The sequence below is a fragment of the Phyllopteryx taeniolatus genome, chromosome 12, assembly GCF_024500385.1.
Source record: "Phyllopteryx taeniolatus isolate TA_2022b chromosome 12, UOR_Ptae_1.2, whole genome shotgun sequence".
NCBI classification, from domain to species: Eukaryota; Metazoa; Chordata; class Actinopteri; order Syngnathiformes; family Syngnathidae; genus Phyllopteryx; species Phyllopteryx taeniolatus.
Window position 1 is genome coordinate 19462866 of NC_084513.1, and position 19864 is coordinate 19482729.

Sequence of the window (19864 nt, forward strand, 5' to 3'; positions counted from 1 at the left end):
CATTCTTGTATGGAAAATGAAGGGAGAGGCGCATCCCTTTCATGTGTAGACTCCATGGGGTTGCATTTAATATCGTCTAATATTCAAGACAATTCCATTTTGAAAAATGACAGGTGAATATGGATCAGTGTCCTTCACCCTTGCGTGACCTCTGACGGACCAAAACCTTCTGCCTCAAGTTGCTAAGGAAACAGTAAATTGGGCGTGAAATGTCAATTCGGCCAAGTTAACAACAAAAAATTAAAGCAACTATGTTAATGTGCTTAAATATAACATATAATACACGACTGTGAGGTTTATTACAGTCGTGTGAGAGCAGAAAGGACATTAAGAGCAAGTACGGTGGTGTCTTGAGACACGATTTTAATTCATCCGTTCCAAACTTTTTGCAATGTGGATTTTAATGAGGAATATTGCCCTTTATAAAAACATATAGTAATGACGCAATTAAATACAATGTGAAAATGTAAAAAACTGTCATCTTTTTTTAAATCATACTTTTTGCTTCAATTCAATGGTCATTACTCCTTCTGGTGTGCGTGCCTTGGCCACCTGGGTGCAGTACAAAACAGACACTCCCAAAAAAAAAACAAGTTCACATATACAGTATACATATACCGTATATATATATATATATGTATATATATATATATATTTGTGTGAGTGTGTGTGTGTGTGTGCGTGTTAATCAATTCTCAATAGTAGTATTTTTGTAACGATATTATTCTTGATACGGCTCCAGCACGCCCGCGACCCCAGTGAGGATAAGCGGAACAGAAGATGAATGAATGAATGTTCTTGTATTGGATCTAATTGGATTGTGTTAGTTTAGTGGCCGTTTGGTGTACTGTATACGCATGCAAATTGTTATACAGTATGACACAACCCCTTTACAGGATCAAGATAGGACTGTTCTTCAAAGCTTTATCTTGCTGCTGATGCCTTTTACTTTTCGTTCTCGTGACAGTGACCACAGCACACTTCAGAGGCTAGCACATAACAACCATTTCCTGTGAAAGGCCCCTGAGGGGACCATTAGAGGCTTTCAGAAGTCATAATTGAACACTTTATGGAGGACAGTGTGCTGCTACAGACGGACTGGCCATGAGAGCACAGGGCACCGGTGACATTTCCAACCAGCCGTGCGGGGGGATTTAACAGTCTAGAGATATTTCCACCATTTCAGGTGATTTCATTCCTCAGCAACGTTTCATTTCTTGACTTCATACAAATTTTATTCCGCCAGGTTTGACTTTTAATAATTTGTTGACGCAAAGGGGATTGCTGGATGAAAAGAAAAACCAAGCCGGATTTAATAATTTCTCACAACATGCACATTCTCATAGACTGCAGGGGCTTGGTTTACGAAAACAGCGAGCTCAGCTCTATGAAATTATTATTACAGGTCAGATGGAGACATGTTTTTATCTACTTTATTTATATCTTCTCTTATATTTATGTATTTAAACCTGTGCGCCATGTGCGTATCGCTGCTTGTTTTCATATGTTATGATCTATGAAACTATTGCACATTCTATAAATAAATTAGAATAAGATAAAAAAAAATCTTTGTTGAATTGGTATCTTTGAGCTGGAAATGAAACAAGACAAATGCAGTCCTTTGCCTCTCTCTTTTGTCATAAAATGTTAAGAGATATTCATTAAAAGAAAATCACCGTTAGTATCATTTTGGGCTCGACAAACGAAATCAAGACGTACGAAGGAGAATTAGGGCCACACTGGAAAGTAAAAACAAATAATTACGATATGAGATTAAAGTCATACTCATGTGAGAATAAAGTCGTATATTATTTAGATTAAAAAGTCATATTTTTCAAGATTAAAGTCATATTATTATGAGAATTAAATGTATGACAACTTTAATCTCGGTGCATATGTCTATGTCTGTTTTTTTTATTTGTTTTGTTTTTTTTGTTCAGTCTGGCCCTCTAATACTCCAATGTAGCAAAACACTTTTAATTAAAACCTGCACCTCCCAACCAACTGAGTGGAGGTGCAGCAAATTCAAATTCACGTTAGACCAATGATTCCCAAACAGTCTGCTGCAGCACGTTAGTGTGAGTTCATAGAACAAGAACAATTCAATGCTCTTCTAGTACATGGCAGAAGGGAAATACTGTTATTAGCCTGTGTATCCACTTTTTGTGACATTTTTGTTTGGTTGTGCCACCAGGATTTTTATCACGTAAAATATGTGCCTTGGCTCAAATAAAGTTTGGTAAACACTGAGTTAGATAAAAGTTACTAAAGCATGAGGTTTTTTTTTATCTGGAAATCAAGTTATGGTGAATACTACAGAGTGCACTTCAAGCAAGTGTGCTGGAGATGGAATTATTCAAACTCTCACTAGTGGAGTTTTATCATGAGTGCTGAGGCATTTTTCATGTAAAATCTATTAGGCACGAAAAGAAACAAAGAGGGAATAATATATTTCAGCCGAGCACGTGGTCCAAGTTTGTCTCTTGACCCCTGTCTGGTGTTTCCAACAGCTGTCGGACCCACTGTGGAGAGCGCTAAAGTGTGGAGGAGGATTAACAAATTCCCTCAACTCCTCGTCCGGAGTGAAGAGCATTTAGGGATTTCGCTTGCTGCATACTGCAAGTGCACATCCAAAAATTGAAATGGACTCTCATTGCAGAAAAACAATGTCATCTCCAAGTTGGAAAAGACCCACCCAGTAACTCTTGTTGACATTTTGTCCTTAAGTCCGCAGGGTTAAACGCCCTCCTGATGAGACTCGACAAGAGCACTTCTCCAGGAAGGAAGGGAGTATGCAAACCTGTACAGCCATGCAGTGAATGATACAAAAGCTGATTTGATCTGGCAAGCGAGAAGCTTGTCGGAGGGCTGATGAGCAGCTATTAAAATTATTTATGCTCTTGGCTTTCACTCGATGTTCCGAGTCATTAGAAAAATGGCATGTTGACAAAGGCTCAGTCTGATATTAAATAAACATTTTACAGTTGCCAGTGGAGTAAGAATATAGTGGGTGTTAACTGAACCCTCTAGGTACAATTCCAAGTCATTATGCGCTTATACACTTTTTTTTTTTGTAACAAAAGGCAAAACTATCGAGGAAAAACTGCCCCACTGCCTTGAAAGGGACAAAAGTGAAACAATAAAAAAATGAAAATAAAATATTATAACAAAAATATTACAAATTATATGTATGTTTGTTTTAGACCAGGAGTAGGATAAATAATATACAGTTAATGATGAGTAAAATTGATTAGTTTATCTCTGGTCTTCTCATTTTATGAAGCGACATCAACGCGTTCCCATTGACTCATTAAATTTCTGACATGCGCAGTTGGTCCTCTTGAAATACAAAAGATGATGTTACACAAGGTTATTGTTAAACCCTCCCCCCATCAAGTTACTGCAAAAAGGAGTTTGGTAATGGAAATAAATGCTAGTACTATCTCAACATTATATTTTTACATGAAATCTGACATTTTGGTACAGATTTTAACAAGAATCATGGAAGTTGACACAAATGATTTGCTTTGACGGGCCACATAAAATGATGTGCAGGGTCACATTTGGCCCCTGGGCCTTGAGTTTGACACCTGTGGTCTTAATGTTAGTTATTAGACCTTGTACCACTGATTGGTCTGTGAAAATATCAATCATTACACACAGCGCAAGTGACTGGTCAGTCTACTGTATGTCCGTCATTACATGCTACGATACATGCTACATGTTGCTACATGCTACACAAGTGATTGTGTTTACATGTCAAATCATGATGTGCTGCTGCAAGGATTCCTGTTGGCACGAGTCACCTCGTTTACATTATTTACATTGTTTTGGGGCTAAATGTTGAATGTCAAAGAAAAAAAAGTAAATAATCATAATTTTAAAAAATAAAATGGGCTTCAGGCGGCACGGTGGCCGACTGGTTAGAGCATCAGCCTCACAGTTCTGAGGACCCGGGTTCAATCCCCGGCCCCGACTGTATGGAGTTTGCATGTTCTCCCCGTGCCTGCGTGGGTTCCTCCCACATCCCAAAAACATGCATAAATTGGAGACTCTAAATTGCCCGTAGGTGTGAATGTGAGTGCGAATGTTGTTTGTTTGTATGTGCCCTGTGATTGGCTGGCAACCAGTTCATGGTGTACCCCGCCTCCTGCCCGATGACAGCTGGGATAGGCTCCAACACGCCCGCGACCCTAGTGAGGAGAAACGGCTCAGAAAATGGATGGATGGAAAATGGGCTTCAAATTTCACAGAACAAATTAGGATGGTATGATCATTTCAGTGTGCTGCTCACAACTCCGTACAGTGACATTAGCAGATGCTAGCGCTAACAAAATATGAGAAGTGTCCTGGCTGGTCCACCAGTATTGCAGAGCACAAAAGGAGTAAATGTGGGGTGGCGAAACATAGTATATGACAGATCACCATTCTCCCCAGCAAATGTACCACCTCTTAAATAATGATGCTATTACTGTACCTTGGTGTTACTTAAGAAACAGATACGTAGATGGTTGTACTCCAGTCATCTACTCTTAATCTTGACTGTGACTTGCTGTTATTGGGGGAAAATGTCAAGTACATCCCCTGCTCAAGCAACATTTTTGGAAGTCGCACACCCTGACCTTGTGTCTTCCTGCTAGCAATTAACCTCCCACAGAGAATGGGCGGAAGTCAGAGCAGTGGAGTGATGGGTTACAGCCCTCTCGAGACGAGTGGACCTAGGAGACAGCAGGTTTTATTGTGGGGCACTGAGCTTTAAGTGTTTTCGTTTAGTCTTTAGTATCCTTTTATTCCTTCTTTTTTTTGCCAGTTGGCAATGTAAAAGGCTAATATTGACTTTGCAGATGCTTTTTTTGTTTAACACTTGAGGCTTTAGTGGATGCTGGCCTCTGTTGAGTAGCCCAGCAGTGGATCCTGGCAGAGAGCCCAGTGTGTACCAATGGACATAAAGCTCATCACATGGACGAGGTGGGGAGTGGAAAAGGTTATCCTACAGAGAGAGACGCTGTATATTTTTGGGTCAAAGTGCATGCATAACCCAATCCCGTGAAGTTATGATGATGTCATCCATCACGCTATCTGTGAAGGGCAAATAAAAGTGATCTCAGAGATGAATATGGCTTCTCACATTGCCTCTTCGTGCAGCCTGTGGGAAGTACAATAGGAAAACATTGGGTGACGGGGCTGGGAGGAGAAAAATATAGATCACAATCGAAAATCCTCACCAACACCCAACTAATCTCCTTCCAGCAAAACACGAGCGTTGTTTCCTAGACTGGGTGTTACCTCGCTGGCTAACGTAGGGGCAGCACTAGAGGTTGTGAGGTTCTTCATCAGGGTGTCGTTTTTCCGACTGCGCTCATTCATTACTCAAAAGAGATACAATGAACGTGCAACGCAGAAGATCTTGATTAATAGCTCTCATTCGTCTGCCAAGTGTTAAATGGATGGCCCAACGACTGATAAAATTCTCATCTGTCTGCCCAACGTGAGGGTAGCTTGGCCGTAAAGCATGCAAAAAAGAGGGGGAATTGAGTGACCTCACAGTGTCCAAAGGTGAAACCATTTGCCAACTGGAACAAGGAAAGCTCATTAATTAGCAGATTATAGCTGGCCTGTTTAATCTGTACAAAAACACCGCAATTCACATACCAGACCATTTCTTGGACAGGAACAATGACTTCACTGTCGTCAATGCTGGTTGCCTGGCAACAGAGCTCATAGGCCAAGGAAAGAATTCATAAATGTTTAGCTTTTTTTTTTTTTTCCTTCTAGCTGTAAATAAGGTAGTTTTTTTGTCGAACAAATAATGATAATATATGGCATAGAATTAATGTTTATATAATGTACATGAAAACCTTTTTATCAATTACGTTTCCATCTTTTTACTGAACATAACGTAAATGTCACAATGCAGAATGGGTAATGTATGTATGCCTTTAGATTTAATAACTGGTTGGTTCAATTGGCAGACAGATGATCTTAAGTTCTCCTGCAAAATGTCTCAATAAACTTAGGTAATAATGTTTTCATTGATAATAGCAATGTGTCCAGGCCCTGAGGTGACAAAGCAATCCCAAACCATGATGCACCCTCCACTATACTTCACAGTTGGGAAGAGGTTTTGATTATAGTCTGCTGTGCCTTTTTTTCCCCCCTCCACACTTAGCGTTGTGTATTCCTTCCATACAACTCAACTTCGGTTTCATCTGTCCACACAATAGTTTGCAGTTACACTGTGTAACATCCAGGTGCTATTTTGCAAACTTCAAAACTGTAGTAATGTTTGTAGAGTGCAGTTTTAAATGAAAAAACATAGCAAGGGAGCTAAAAAGCTTGCTTCAGGACTGATAAAGTAGTTTTAAATGAAGATAATTAAAACCCAATTCCAATGAAGTGTATAGTGACAATAAAAGGCTTTCTATCCTGCTATTCACTTACCGTGGCCTTGCTACGTTCACAGCTTTTTTATGTTAATACAAATACTGTGCATATTGTACAACCCCAATTCCAATAAAGTTGGGACGTTGTGTTAAACATAAATAAAAACTGAATACAATGATTTGCAAATCATGTTTGACCTATATTTAATTGAATACACTACAAAGACAAGATATTTAATGGTCAAACTAATAAACTTTATTGTTTTTAGCAAATAATCATTAACTTTTAACTTTATGGCTGCAACACGTTCCAAAAAAGCTGAGACATGGTCATGTTTACCACTGTGGTATATCACCTTTTCTTTTAACAACATTCAATAAACGTTTGGGAACTGAGGACACTAATTGTTGAAGCTTTGTAGGTGGAATTCTTTCCCATTCTTGCTCGATGTACAGCTTCAGCTGTTCAACAGTCCGGGGTCTCCGTTGTCGTATTTTACGCTTCATAATGCGCCACACATTTTCAATGGGAGACAGGTCTGGACTGCAGGCAGGCCAGTCTAGTACCCGCACTCTTTTACTATGAAGCCACGCTGTTGCAACACGTGTAGAATGTGATTTGGCATTGTCTTACTGAAATAAGCAGGGGCGTCCATGAAAAAGACGTTGCTTGGATGGAAGCATATGTTTCTCCAAAACCTGCATGTACCTTTCAGCATTAATGGTGCCTTCACAGATGTGTAAGTTACCCATGCCATTGGCACTAATACAGTCCCCAAACCGTCACAGATGCTGGGTTTTAAACTTTGTGTCCATAACAGTCCGGATGGTTCTTTTCCTCTTTGGCCCGGAGGACAAGACGTCCACAATTTCCAAAAACAATTTGAAATGTGGACTCGTTGGACCACAGAACACTTTTTCACTTTGCATCAGTCCATCTTAGATGAGCTCGGGCCCAGAGAAGCCGGCGGCGTTTTTGGGTGTTGTTGATAAATGGCTTTTGCTTTGCATAGTAGAGTTTCAAGTTGCACTTACGGATGTACCGCATCTGTATTTTCTGACATTGGTTTTCTGAAGTGTGGTGAAATGTGGTGATATCCTTTACACATTGATGTCGGTTTTTGATGCACTGCCGCCTGAGGGATCAAAGGTCACGGGCATTCAATGTTGGTTTTCGGACTTGCCGCTTACATGCAGTGATTTCTCCTGATTCTCTGAACCTTTTGATGATATTATGGACCGTAGATAATGAAATCCCTAAATTCCTTGCAATTGTATGTTGTGAAACTTTGTCCTTAAACTGTTCGACTATTTTCTCACGCACTTGTTCACAAAGAGGCCCCATCTTTGCTTGTGAATGACTGAGCAATTCAGGGAAGGTCCTTTTATACCCAATCATGGCACCCACCTGTTTCCAATTAGCCTGTTCACCTGTGGGATGTTCCAAACAGGTGTTTGATGAGCATTCCTCAACTTTCTCAGTCTTTTTTGCCACCTGTCCCAGCTTTTTTGGAACGTGTTGCAGCCATAAAAAAAAAGTTAATGATTATTTGTTCAAAACAATGAAGTTTATCAGTTTGAACATTAAATATCATGTCTTTGTAGTGTATTCAATTAAATATAGGTTGAACATGATTTGGAAATCATTGTATTCTGTTTTTATTTATGTTTAACACAACGTCCCAACTTCATTGGAATTGGGGTTGTAAGATGCCTAGGGAGCTACCAAGCTGGCTGGGTTAATAATGTACAGTTTTAAATGAAGATGAGTAAAATACATAGGGAGCTACCAAGTTTGCTGCAGGATTTATAAGGTGCTGTTTTAAATTAAACTAATATACTTACCTATCTAGCTTCAGGATTAATGAAGTACATCAATCTAAAAAATTTAAAAAGAAGGTAGGCTAGCCATGCCATTATGACGACACTGTACGACAGCTACTTAGCTAGCTACGCTAGCAATCAATCAAGCAAGCAAGCAATCAAATGTATTTATAAAACACTACAAACAACAGCTGCCAAATAAAATGTTTTACAAGATGAATTAAATCTGATTACATAAAACATTAGGAACAAATAAACCATAAATTAAATAACGTGTGATAAAAATCAACATCTCATGCTAAGTTGAAAGCCAAAGTATAACAGTGAAATTTTATGGAGGGAGCCTGGTATTAAAAAAAACAAACAAACGAAAAAAAACATCTACATCTACGTATGTATCGATCAATCATGTAAATAGAGAATATGGGTGTAGACTCAAAAAGACAGATTGTTTTTCTAAGTCATATATTTCCAAAGGCATGTGCTTCTGGCCTGTTTAGTAACATGCGTCATGCAACACGGCAGAACACGGCTATCCTCTGTCTCTGCTGTGTCTGCACCTCACCCATAACAAGAGCAGAATCAAGAGCACATCAGGACCTGGCGCGACACGCGTGGATTTATTTTGCTGAAGTCTTTTGACAGTCATTAAATTGTACTCATGCATTCCTGCACTATTAAGACACTCATGGATCCCTAGCAGGAATTTCCCTTCAGTCGCTGTCTGTTTTCTTGCGGAGGTGAGGACGAGTTCAACCACGACATTGAGAATTGCTTTCATTATTTCATTAGGGTAATTATCTAATAATAGAGGATTAACGATTTACACTGTGGAATGTGTAAAGACTATTTGCAGACGTGTAATTGTAATTTAATGTTTTTTAAGGCGGTACCTTTCCACTATTTCCTAATATAATAAACACCAGATGGAAAAGGGAATTCATTTTCCATTCAAGCCAAGTTATCATCGTTTTGTCTTTGTTCCCAGGTGGATTTATGGATATGGTGGCATTTTTATGAGAAAAATGAATAACGGAGTGCCACGTACCACATACCAGGGAAAGTACAGTGCCGCCTTTCACTGTTTGGCCCTTCAACATTTTACTTCCTATTTCTCTTGAGATGGACCTATACAAAAGCACAGACAACAAATACTTTTCTCTTTCATTCATATCTAATGAATGATACAACATTACCACTGATCTAAATATATTTTACATGGCTCGCAGACACAGCGCTAAACCCTTGCTATGCAAAATTCGCAGGAAACAATCTTCGGTGCCACATCCATCCATTCCCTAAAGTGCTTTACTTGGTTGTTAAATTTCACACTTGATGGGTCAGCAGGCACTTCAAAGACCTGAATATTTGTGTACAAACATTAAAAAGTGAAATTACTATTTTTATATTTCAAAGAATTGGGTACAATGCAAACTACTTTGTAAATTAAAACACAAAGAAAAATGTACAGTATCCATGTTTTAATTACTTTCCAGAAACTGAAGAAAAGTAATATGGGTCTATTAAAAAACATTGCGGCGTCTGTATATTTCTTTACTAATGCAAATATTTACTGTATAAACTGAAAATGTAGTGGTTGATCTTGTCACTAATGTTGGACTGGTATTATTTTAAGCATAACGGTAACCCCTATAAGTATTTAAAAAAACAAAAAACAAAACAAAAAGTGAAAAAATAAATAATTAAATAAAATGTAAAAATTGTAGCTGTGTCATCTGTTGGATTAGTTGAGGCACTGCCCCTAACGCAGATATAGATTTAGGTGGAATCCAAAAAGTTGTCAGGGGAGTGCAGGTGTGGGGGTCACAGGGGTGTTCTTCCTGGTTTCCGTCATCAGTCAATCCTGAGGTGCACATCATGTCCAGATGTTCTTGCACGTTAGGGTGCACACCATGCTATCTACCTTTCTTCTGCTGCGCTGTGAACGTGACCCCTCGAGAGTGTTGAGAATAGAGTTCACCGTCAGTTGCAAGTCAACACACCATTCAGATTTATAAATACACACTCCCCATATGAAGTCCTCGCGAGACCGTCATGTCAGGCAGCGGTGTTATGACTCTCTCCATCTGAAAAGTCAGACTTGACCTCCACGCCAGAGCCGGCTTGAGTTATTTGAGCACTTCTAGCTTTTATTTGACGTCGTCCCAGCAGAGTAACACGAAGTAAAATTTCAGAGCGACAGCAACATCAAGTCGTGTGCCTCTGGCGCTGGAGGGAGTAAAAGACGTTTGCACAGAACTGCTGAGCCACTATTTTACTTGGCGGGTTCCAAGTGTCAAAACTGGATGAGCATTTATGATAGCGACTTAATTCTGAAACCCAAACTACTGTGCTTCTGAGCGCACCCATCCGTCCATCCTTACTCCACATCGACGTTTAAAGCTTGCAGTCGTTTTGTCTTTCAAGTGGCTGATTTACAGAGGAGTGTCAACTCACAGTGGCCAGACTACAATGCTCTGTGGAGCAGCAAAATATCTGAACAACAAGGCAACAAAGTCTTCACGCATCTGCACGGGACATTTTATGTCCAATACTCCGAAACAATGAGAACTTTATTCATATCAAACCACACACACACATCACAACAATGGTGTCGCTATATGACACTGTGTTGTCACACTTTTCGCAGTATACCATATAGCATTAATATGCAAATATATCCTCAAATACAATTGAAGTGAAATAGAAACAGTGAAACATGATGTGGCCTCTTACAACACGCAATGCAATGGAACACAAGATGAGACTGGCCACAGTATTTTTACAGGAAATTCCAAATGTTATGTCTTCATAGGTATTCAACTTTAGAGGTATACTGTACATACAGGCTGTCGTTTTCTTCTATGTTTTTTTGTCTCCCACCATCTTTTTCACATAAAACCACCACGGGTTGAGCCAACTGGCATTTATGAGAATATGAAAAGAATAAGAATTTCCAGTGATGTTCACAGTTACGCAAGCTGTATATCATGAGCCACTTTACTTTTTGGCTCTTTTACAAATCAGCTTGAAGGGGTTGCGTGGAAACACTGAAGCTGATTAATTATTCAGATAAACGAGGCCACCTGATGTTTTTACAGCGCGGTTCGAGAAGATCTAAAAGTGCCTTGTCCCCCACTGTTATCACATGCAAGCGTCACTTGCAAGCATTGGTGTACAGGTGGCACATTTTACTGCATGGAAAACCTAGTGTACACCATCTGCACAACACCAGTCTTGAATCACGAATAAAGAATTTGCACATTCTTATTTGTATGAGATCTGTGTTTGCATTTACTAGCCCACCTACTCAGCACTATTTATACCAACATAATCCGCATTGTGGGAAGAGGCTATGAGCAAAGTAGGAGCTTTTCATTAAGAAGGTGGATTAAAGGTGGAAAATAATTAAAAAGTGTGCAGAGGGCACCTGTTCTTTTTTTTAAGTGACTTTAATCCTGCTTTTTAATGTGTGTATGTTTCCATCAGTTGTACAAACACCATCATTAGTGTACTGTATTTAAGTAGATTTGTCAGGTACAGGCAATGTACTTTACTTGAGTCTTTATTTGTGTGACACATTTCACTTTTACTCCCTCCTTTTGAACGCAGATATCTGTACTTTGTACTCTTTACTTTGTCACAACAACCTCCACGGATGACGACAGGACATAAAAACAACAACAACATATAAAGGGGATGTAACTGGCCTTCCATCCATTCTGTACTCAGTAAAATATTGAACTGTTCGGTTCGCTCTGCACGGGACAATTGGTCCATGCTTCTACTTTTACCATAGTATTTTTTGTGCTTCTAATTAGGTATAGAGTGTGAGTACTTTCTCCACCTCTAGTTTCCACCATCTCAAAGTGTCACTGTGTCCAGTTTTGTGGTCTGGTGTGGATCAAGCTCACTGCATGTGTGCCCCCCCCCCCTCCTCCCACCACCACCTCTTTGGTGGGCCCAGGTGATGGATGACGCCTGGAAGCCGAGGAGCTGTAGTTTACTTGGCTGGAGCAGCTACCACACTGTTACTGATGATGGATGTTTGAGAGTGTGTGTGTGCAGATAATGTCTGGACAGAATGAGTGACGGCTCACCTGTGTGTGTGTGTGTGTGTGTGTGTGCGTGTGTGTATGCGTGTGTGTGGGTGTGTGCTCATGTGCGTGCTTGTGCCGCATTCCAGATGTTAATCCGGCATTATTGATTACGAGGTGACTAGCAAGAGAAGGGAAGCTATTAAATACTATAGCAAAGAGGGGTGAAACACACACTTCTTCCCTTAAATGTGTGTTTGTTCGACCCCCTCACCGCTCGTCTAGAATTACAGGAGCATGCACCAAGTGTAAGGTCAGGATGGAGAGCCCAGTTTAGGTTGCAGCCTTTCGCTGCTCCGCTTCGACCTCAGTGAAAATAATCATCCATCAGTCCACAGGTAAGAGAAACACATCGAAAGAGCTCAAACAACAGAGGACTCCTGACAAAACCAGGATGGTATTTTGGGAATATTCTCAGATGAGGCTAAGAATTTAAAGATTTTCGAGTCTTGTAGTTCACATTTCAGATGCAGAGCTGCTTCACAGTTTGGAGTCGGGGATTTAAAATGATCCTCTCAGTGCCCTTGCGAGGGTTAACCTAAGTATTTAAGCACACTTCACTGTCTGAGAGGAGCAATTCAAAAGAGTCTAAGAAAAAGGGACACTTGAATGAATCACCTTTCAAAGTATTTTTTTACGGTTGACTCTCACTAAGGCCAAAGATGTGTTGCTGAGAGCACTGCAGCTCTGACCTTTCACCTTTGACCAGTGCATAATTAGCTAATTCACGAGCTTGCATTTGAGCATTTAAAGACATTCTCTCAGTTCCTCACTGAATTTAGATATACATGTCAAAAGATTCCTTTTGACCAAATTGTAAAGTCAAAATATTACTCTATTTTACTTTTTATCGGTCTATCTCTGGGCAGCGCGTTGCACTAGTGGTTAGCACGTCCGCCTCACAATTCTGAGGTTCTGAAGGATTACAATCTGGGCTCCGGCCTTCCTGAATGGAGTTTCCATGTTCTCTCTGTGTTTGCGGAGGTGTTCTCCAGGTACTCTGGTTTCCTCCCGGATTCCAAAAACATTTATTTTAAGTTTAATAAAGACTACATTGACCGTAGGCCTGAAGGTGAATGTGAGTTTCTCTATAATTGCCATGCAATTAGCTAACAGTCAGTCCAGGGTGTACCCTTCCTCTCACCCAAAGTCCGATAGAAATAGCTCCAGCTCACCCCTAACCCTAATGAGGACATGTGCTATAAAAACAAATAGATGGACAATAGCGCTACGGATGATATGTTATCTTATCGCCTTGTTTTTCATATTTGGGCTGTTTGGTAGTGGTTCGAGTGGTTCACATAGCAGTTGCTTGTGCAACTGGTATGGTCTTCATTCACAAAAGCCCTTTTCATACTGCCTGTCAAAACTGCCTTTTAATTTTCCGGCCTCAGAGGACGCATCAAAGGCGGAACGGCATCTGTTTAAAAGGAAGTCGTGGAAAGTCGGGACAGGAGTGTGAAGTTTGACACTCACTTCCCTCGCCTAGTTTTGTTGAAAGCAATGGTCACTATCTGACAACTGTTTTGTAGATCACACCAAGTCTGGCACTGACATCATCACACAACCTTTGAGAAGATTGCGGGATGCCAAGTTACTGTTTGAAAGTGTTCTCTGAGTTTTCTGGGTAAGGTAAATAAATGCTGGTCAACTGTTCTCTCTCTCTTTCTTCTCTCTCTCTCTCTCTCTCTCTCTCTCTCTCTCGCTCTCTCTCTCTCTCTCTCTCTCATCAATTTTGCAGGCTTTTTGTGTCAAAGAGTGCGCAGATCGCTCAATATCAGCTGGGATACACAATAGCAACAGGATAAGCAGTACCGTATAGAAATTGTATGAATGAACCATAGACATTGTTTTATGTTGTCTCGTTATGGCTACAGCGTGAGTAAAGAGGTCACTTATAGGACAATAATGTTGTTATCTCAATCTTGATTTTGAACCGCAAACATTTAAACCCAGATCTGGCTTGAGTTTCATGCGTCATAGCGGCGTGACACGACATAAGCCGTCAATGAGTCCAACAATGAAGAGGAACGTAACTGTAAACAAAGGACAACAATGGAGATCGACAACTCTGTTGACCATTCAACACGACGGCAGAGTGTCTAGCCTCACTCTTTAGTTAATCGAATAGAGTGTTTCCCAACCTTTATTGAGCCAAGGTATCCATTTTATGAAGCTCTCACGTCATACCAGCAAACAAAAAGGTCACAAATGTATGATTACTGAAATAATGATGATTCCGTCTCAATTTACTCACAAATTGACTTACTTCATGTGAAAGCTGAAGCCATGACTTATTCTGTCGTATGAATGGCAACGGGGGTATACACAGGTTTATTGTACGTTCTGCCATCTAATGGAAGAGCATTTCATTGTTCTGCCTGTCACTGGCGTTAATAGATGAACAAAGATTTTGATATACTGCATTTAATAAATAATATTTGGACACATTAAGTTAAAGTGGATAATTCCACCCAAAAAATGCATGTTAGGTTCATCAGTCTAAGTTCTCCATCGGGGTGAATGTTTACAATGGTTATAAACAATGGTTGGTTGTGCTGTATGTACGTGACCTGCGATTGGCTCTAGTCCAGATTCAGCTGTGATTGGCTCGAGCTCGTCACTATCTTGATGGGGACATAGGATAGGATGGATAAATGTAGATTGCCCAATGGCTGCATGAATAGCAACTAAAAAAGGCAGCCACTGATTGCCCTGTCAAACCGTGCGGGAAAATGGTACTAAGAAACAAAAACTACCAAGAAGGTCTTAAAAAGTGGATTTTTCCAGAGAAAAAACGAGGACATCTGTTCACCCCGAGTCTATTCAATAAATTGCACCTGAATTAAGCAAAACACTGGAAGATCCAGTTCTCTTGCCCCCATCTTCAAATATGTGCTCTCCCATGGCGATGCGGCTCGGTACTAATCACTATATTAGCTGTTTCAAAGTGACCTGTACGGCTGGGTTAATCCTACATCTTTCTGTTGTTTGGGAACAATGAAATAGCTGCAGCTGTGACAACACTGACAACTGAAGGCAACTAAAGCTGGTAATCGATACGCAAAGGAGACTCAACACCACGGCCGTTGTGATGAGCAGAGGACAAATGCCCGAGTTCAGCTTCTGGAAATCTATTCATATCCAAAAAGGGCCGGAGGGGGAATACAACTCTTGGAGTGTTTTCGTTTGGTCAATTGTGCGGGTGAACACTGAGACCGGGTGTCTCTCTCACACACACACACTCACACACACACGCACACAGCCCCTCAGCTTCCCCCAGCATTAGCCCCTCCACACCCTCCCCACCCGGAAACGGCAGCTTCCTACCCCCATTCATCTCGCGCTGATTTGTTTTATTTCTCAGGAGCAGTTTTACAAACTCATTTGTCAAGCCCTGTGAAATGGTGCCTAGCAAAACAGCGAAGAGGAAACTCTCTGCGGTGGGCTGAAATGGATCAGAGGAACATCAGAGCCTTGTAACGACTGGAGTCAACCTCGGCCGTGGCGACGCGCTGGTCTTTGGGGTCTCAGAATGTAAAGCAGACGGTCAAATGTAGTTCAAAACGTACTGTACAAGTGTGTCTGTGTGTGTGTGTGTGTGTGTGTGTGTGTTTGGGTAGGCTCATTGTCAAATTCACCATGTATCACATCATTCTAACAAGAGTAAAAACCGAAGGAAGAAGTTTCAGTTTCACTTTGAGGCCTGCTATGGAGAGCAAGATGAGCACCTCTTGTTTGCTGAATGACATACTCATTTTCACCTCAGGGTGTGACTTGTGTCCGTTTTCCTCAGTGAGAAAAAAAAACCCCAGTAAACGGATACCAAACTGTCAGTCCTTCCACACCCAAAAGTGAAAGCCAACTAGGGACAAGATATATATTTTTTTACATGAGCCTCACAGCATAATTGCCCAAGTAATTTTGAAATTACTCTTACAAAAAAAAAAGAAACAAAGAAAATATTATTAACTAGTGCTTAGTTGTTTTCCAAAAACGTTCTTATATGACTTAGGCAACTATGCTATTAGGCTAAGGATTTTGGTTACAGAAATCTCACAAAGAAAGACAATTCAAGAGATTCACTGTTCCAGGGACATCATAAAACCTTTACTGTTACAGGCAATATTTTAAGTAACATTTTAATATTCTTAACTGTTGTGCAAGTGTCAAAATAAGTTAACCTCTATTCATTGTCATTAAAATTGAGACTGTCTTAAACAAAGGTGTGATGTCCTACTGTACTGCACATGACATCAGTTTGAAAATGCAAAGTGCAATCGACAAAATTGTTTTTAAACATTTTAGCACAAGACTTGAACTATTTTACTTGATAAAATTTGGAAGGATTAGCAGAAAAAAAAATGTTTTGGAGAACTTCTCCACCCATGAAATGATCAGATAGGCCGTGTGAAGATCCAGAGCCTTTGTCAAGCGACAATATAATGGGCGCTTGATTTTTTTCTGCCACACTCTTTGCTCTGTTGAAGGCGCTTTAGTCGCAAGGCTCATGCTCTGTCCCCAGTTGTCATAGTAACAAAAGGACTCACCATTGGCCCAGCACTATATGGGGCAGGGTCTACTCTTGCCCACTTGCATAAGACAGCACCAGTCACCCGAAAAATTGGCTAATTTCAACGAGACAAGAAATAGAGTGTGTAAGAGCCTAGGAAGTGTTTTAAATTACGGGAAAACAAATTGCATAATGTCTCTTTTGAAATAGATATATGTACAAACTTATTCTACATATTCTTTTGAAAGGCTTCGTGCTAATCAAAATCTGCTTGGTGTTGAGTTTCACAAGAGTTTTGCTTCCTGGTAAGTGTGATAAATGCCTCATCTCTTGAAAAAAGACAAAAAATACTTCCACGGCAAGACATTTATGAAGCTTATTAAAATGAGTTCACGCATGTTGACGTGACTGGTAAGCCCTGGTTTGTCTGAATGAACAAGCGTGTTTTTTTGTCCCCCCGCCCCAGTAAAATTCCATAGTGTGACCCCAAACTGGAACCAAGGAGGACATTTGTCTGCTTTTAACTTAATCGCAGACAAAACAGCACTCGCAGTCGAAAGGTTGATGGGGTTTTCATCACTTTGGGAAAACAAATAAATCTTTCGCTGGAGAGTAAAAAAAAAAACCACAAAAAAAAAACATAAAGCATTGTCGTTCTATCATTATGTCACTGCAGACAAAATAAGCCAACATTACTTTCTCAACATCCCAAACGGATAAATCATTCACGGTCTATGAAGAGGAAAATGGTGATTTGGCTGAGAGCCCCAATTGAGTACCTATTGTGATCAGAATGGAATACAGATACAGTGTATATCTCAAAATCTGCCTCAAAATGTCCTTCAATTTTTAATTCAACCAACACTTTTAAGACAAATACGCCTTTAAAGTCAGAGCGGTTTACTCACCTGATTCCCGTGCAGGCAGCGTAGGTTCAAGTCCCACTCAGTGATGGTGTGGATGTGAGTGTGAAGCTTGTCTGTTTCTATATGTGCTCTGTGTTTAACTAATGGCCAGTCCAGGGTGTAGTCTGCCTTTCGCCCGAATTCAGCCCCCAAATCTTGCGATAGCTTACTTGAGCTCAGTTCAGTAAGGACTTACTCTGAACAGGCCCTGTGATTTTCGTTGGTTTATTGTGGTTTATTTGCAACACATACTCCCCCAAAAATGGGCTTGCCTCATCAAAAAGTGTTGAGACGAGACGAGTAAACTGTAGAATCGGCTCGGGGACCGCTCACTTACTAGCCAAGACTAGCCACTAGCATTAGCTACTAACTAGCGCTAACTCTTTCGTCACGAGCAGGTAGGAGTGTTTTATTTTCATGATTACTACAATAGTTCATTTTTACACTTAACACAGTTAAGATTATTGGAATGGATTATTTCTATTAAATGTATTCGGTTATATATATATATATATATATATATATATATATATATATATATAAGAAGTTTTTTTTATTACTATTTATTGCACTGTGCTTAAAACAACATGAACAAAAGTCTTGCTAATCTTCAAAGCAGCTGCCTCCTTTTGGCTGACACTTTGACACTTTTCGGATGTTTTATCATCTTCATTGGCACGGGCCGAGCTGATCACGAGTTCACAGCGTCCGACAAAATGCTGGCTGAATGGGGAGGTGTGTAATGTAAACACTGGAGCGGCAGCTTTGGCCAGAAATGTGGAGTAAATCAGCACCCCTGTGTTGAAGACTATAACGTGGTGGGTCCATCCACGCTATACAGTTACTTTCTGGAAATCTGGAAAAGATTATGTTCTTGCACTCTCCAAAAAGCCGCGGGATGGTTTTATGAGGTCTTGAACCCCCCCCCCATCAGATGGGTGAGCATCAGACAGCAAACAGCAGGAATCCTTACTCTACGAGTAAGGGTTATCTTTGGAACACTGTGTCTGTTTTGACTGGAGATGGGAGTATTGTCCACAGGAGATCCACTTTAACCGGGCCTATAGTCGCCGCAGGTTATATTTTGATGATGACTGTCACTCATTTTATGCTGAACAAAAATATGCATGCATAACCTTTATTTTTGCTGCCATTTTATCACGATACTACACTTTTTTTTATGTATACAAAAGGCCTATTCCCCTCAAATATCGTCTAAATCTGTGCAAGTAAGCACTTCTCCTTTGCCGAGATAGTCCTTCCACCTCACAGTTGTGGCATATCAAGATGCTGATTAGACAGTATGATCATTGTTCAGGTGTGCCACAATTCAAGGCCAGTTTTATCACACAGTGTAGTTTTCCAATCGACATGCTGATTGCAGGAATGTCCACCAGAGCTGTTTCCCGTGAATTAAAGGTTAATTTCTCCACCATTAGCCCTCTCCACAGAGGAGGAACAAAAAAAAAAAAAAAAAAAAAACAATTGTTCCTCATTTCCACATTTACTGCATGTCCCTTCATTTGCAACTAAAAATATGATATAACCAACTATTCATTCAAATATCTGCTACCCTCATGTTGCAGGTAATAAAGCATGTAGTTATATATTAAACCTCCCCTTCATTGTCAAGACCTTTGGCTTTGTCAGCTCAGCATCGGCGGGGGTTGTTGCGGTTGCCACGGCCACCAGCAAGCAGTCGGTCGGTGCCCGGGTGTAAACAATGAGACTGCGGAGTTGTTGAGCTAAGGCATTCACTTTCAAACGCAGATGAATGGGAAAAGGTAAAACGCCACGGTGAAGAGCAGGATGGAATTCCTTCTGTTGTGTTTGACTCTTTCAAACAGGAAGCTGCTTCAAATAGTCACCGCTAGGAAAAGTCAAGCCTGACTAAAAGAAGTCAGAGTGGCAGCAGGTCATCGTGGGCCACCATAGATGGAGGGTTCTATTAATAGGTTCTTTATGTTTATGGTGATTTTTCCCCCCCTCATGCTACCTCTAAGTTCGTACACAAAACATTATGGACAATTTGTTAGAATTTCAAAATAAGAATATTCCCAGGTTGCCAGTTACTCGCAGGGCATATTGAGACAAACAACCATTCACAATCATAATCACACCTATGGACAAGTTAAATTCACT

At 40.4% G+C, this 19864-nt stretch overlaps 1 long non-coding RNA gene across 1 annotated transcript; it reads left to right on the forward strand.

The window, feature by feature from the left end:
- Window positions 1-948: 948 nt before the first annotated feature.
- LOC133487000 (uncharacterized) lies at window positions 949-3175 on the forward strand. Its single transcript, XR_009791192.1, has 2 exons — window positions 949-1186; window positions 2511-3175. It is a non-coding gene; the product is annotated as an uncharacterized LOC133487000 (long non-coding RNA).
- Window positions 3176-19864: the final 16689 nt, after the last annotated feature.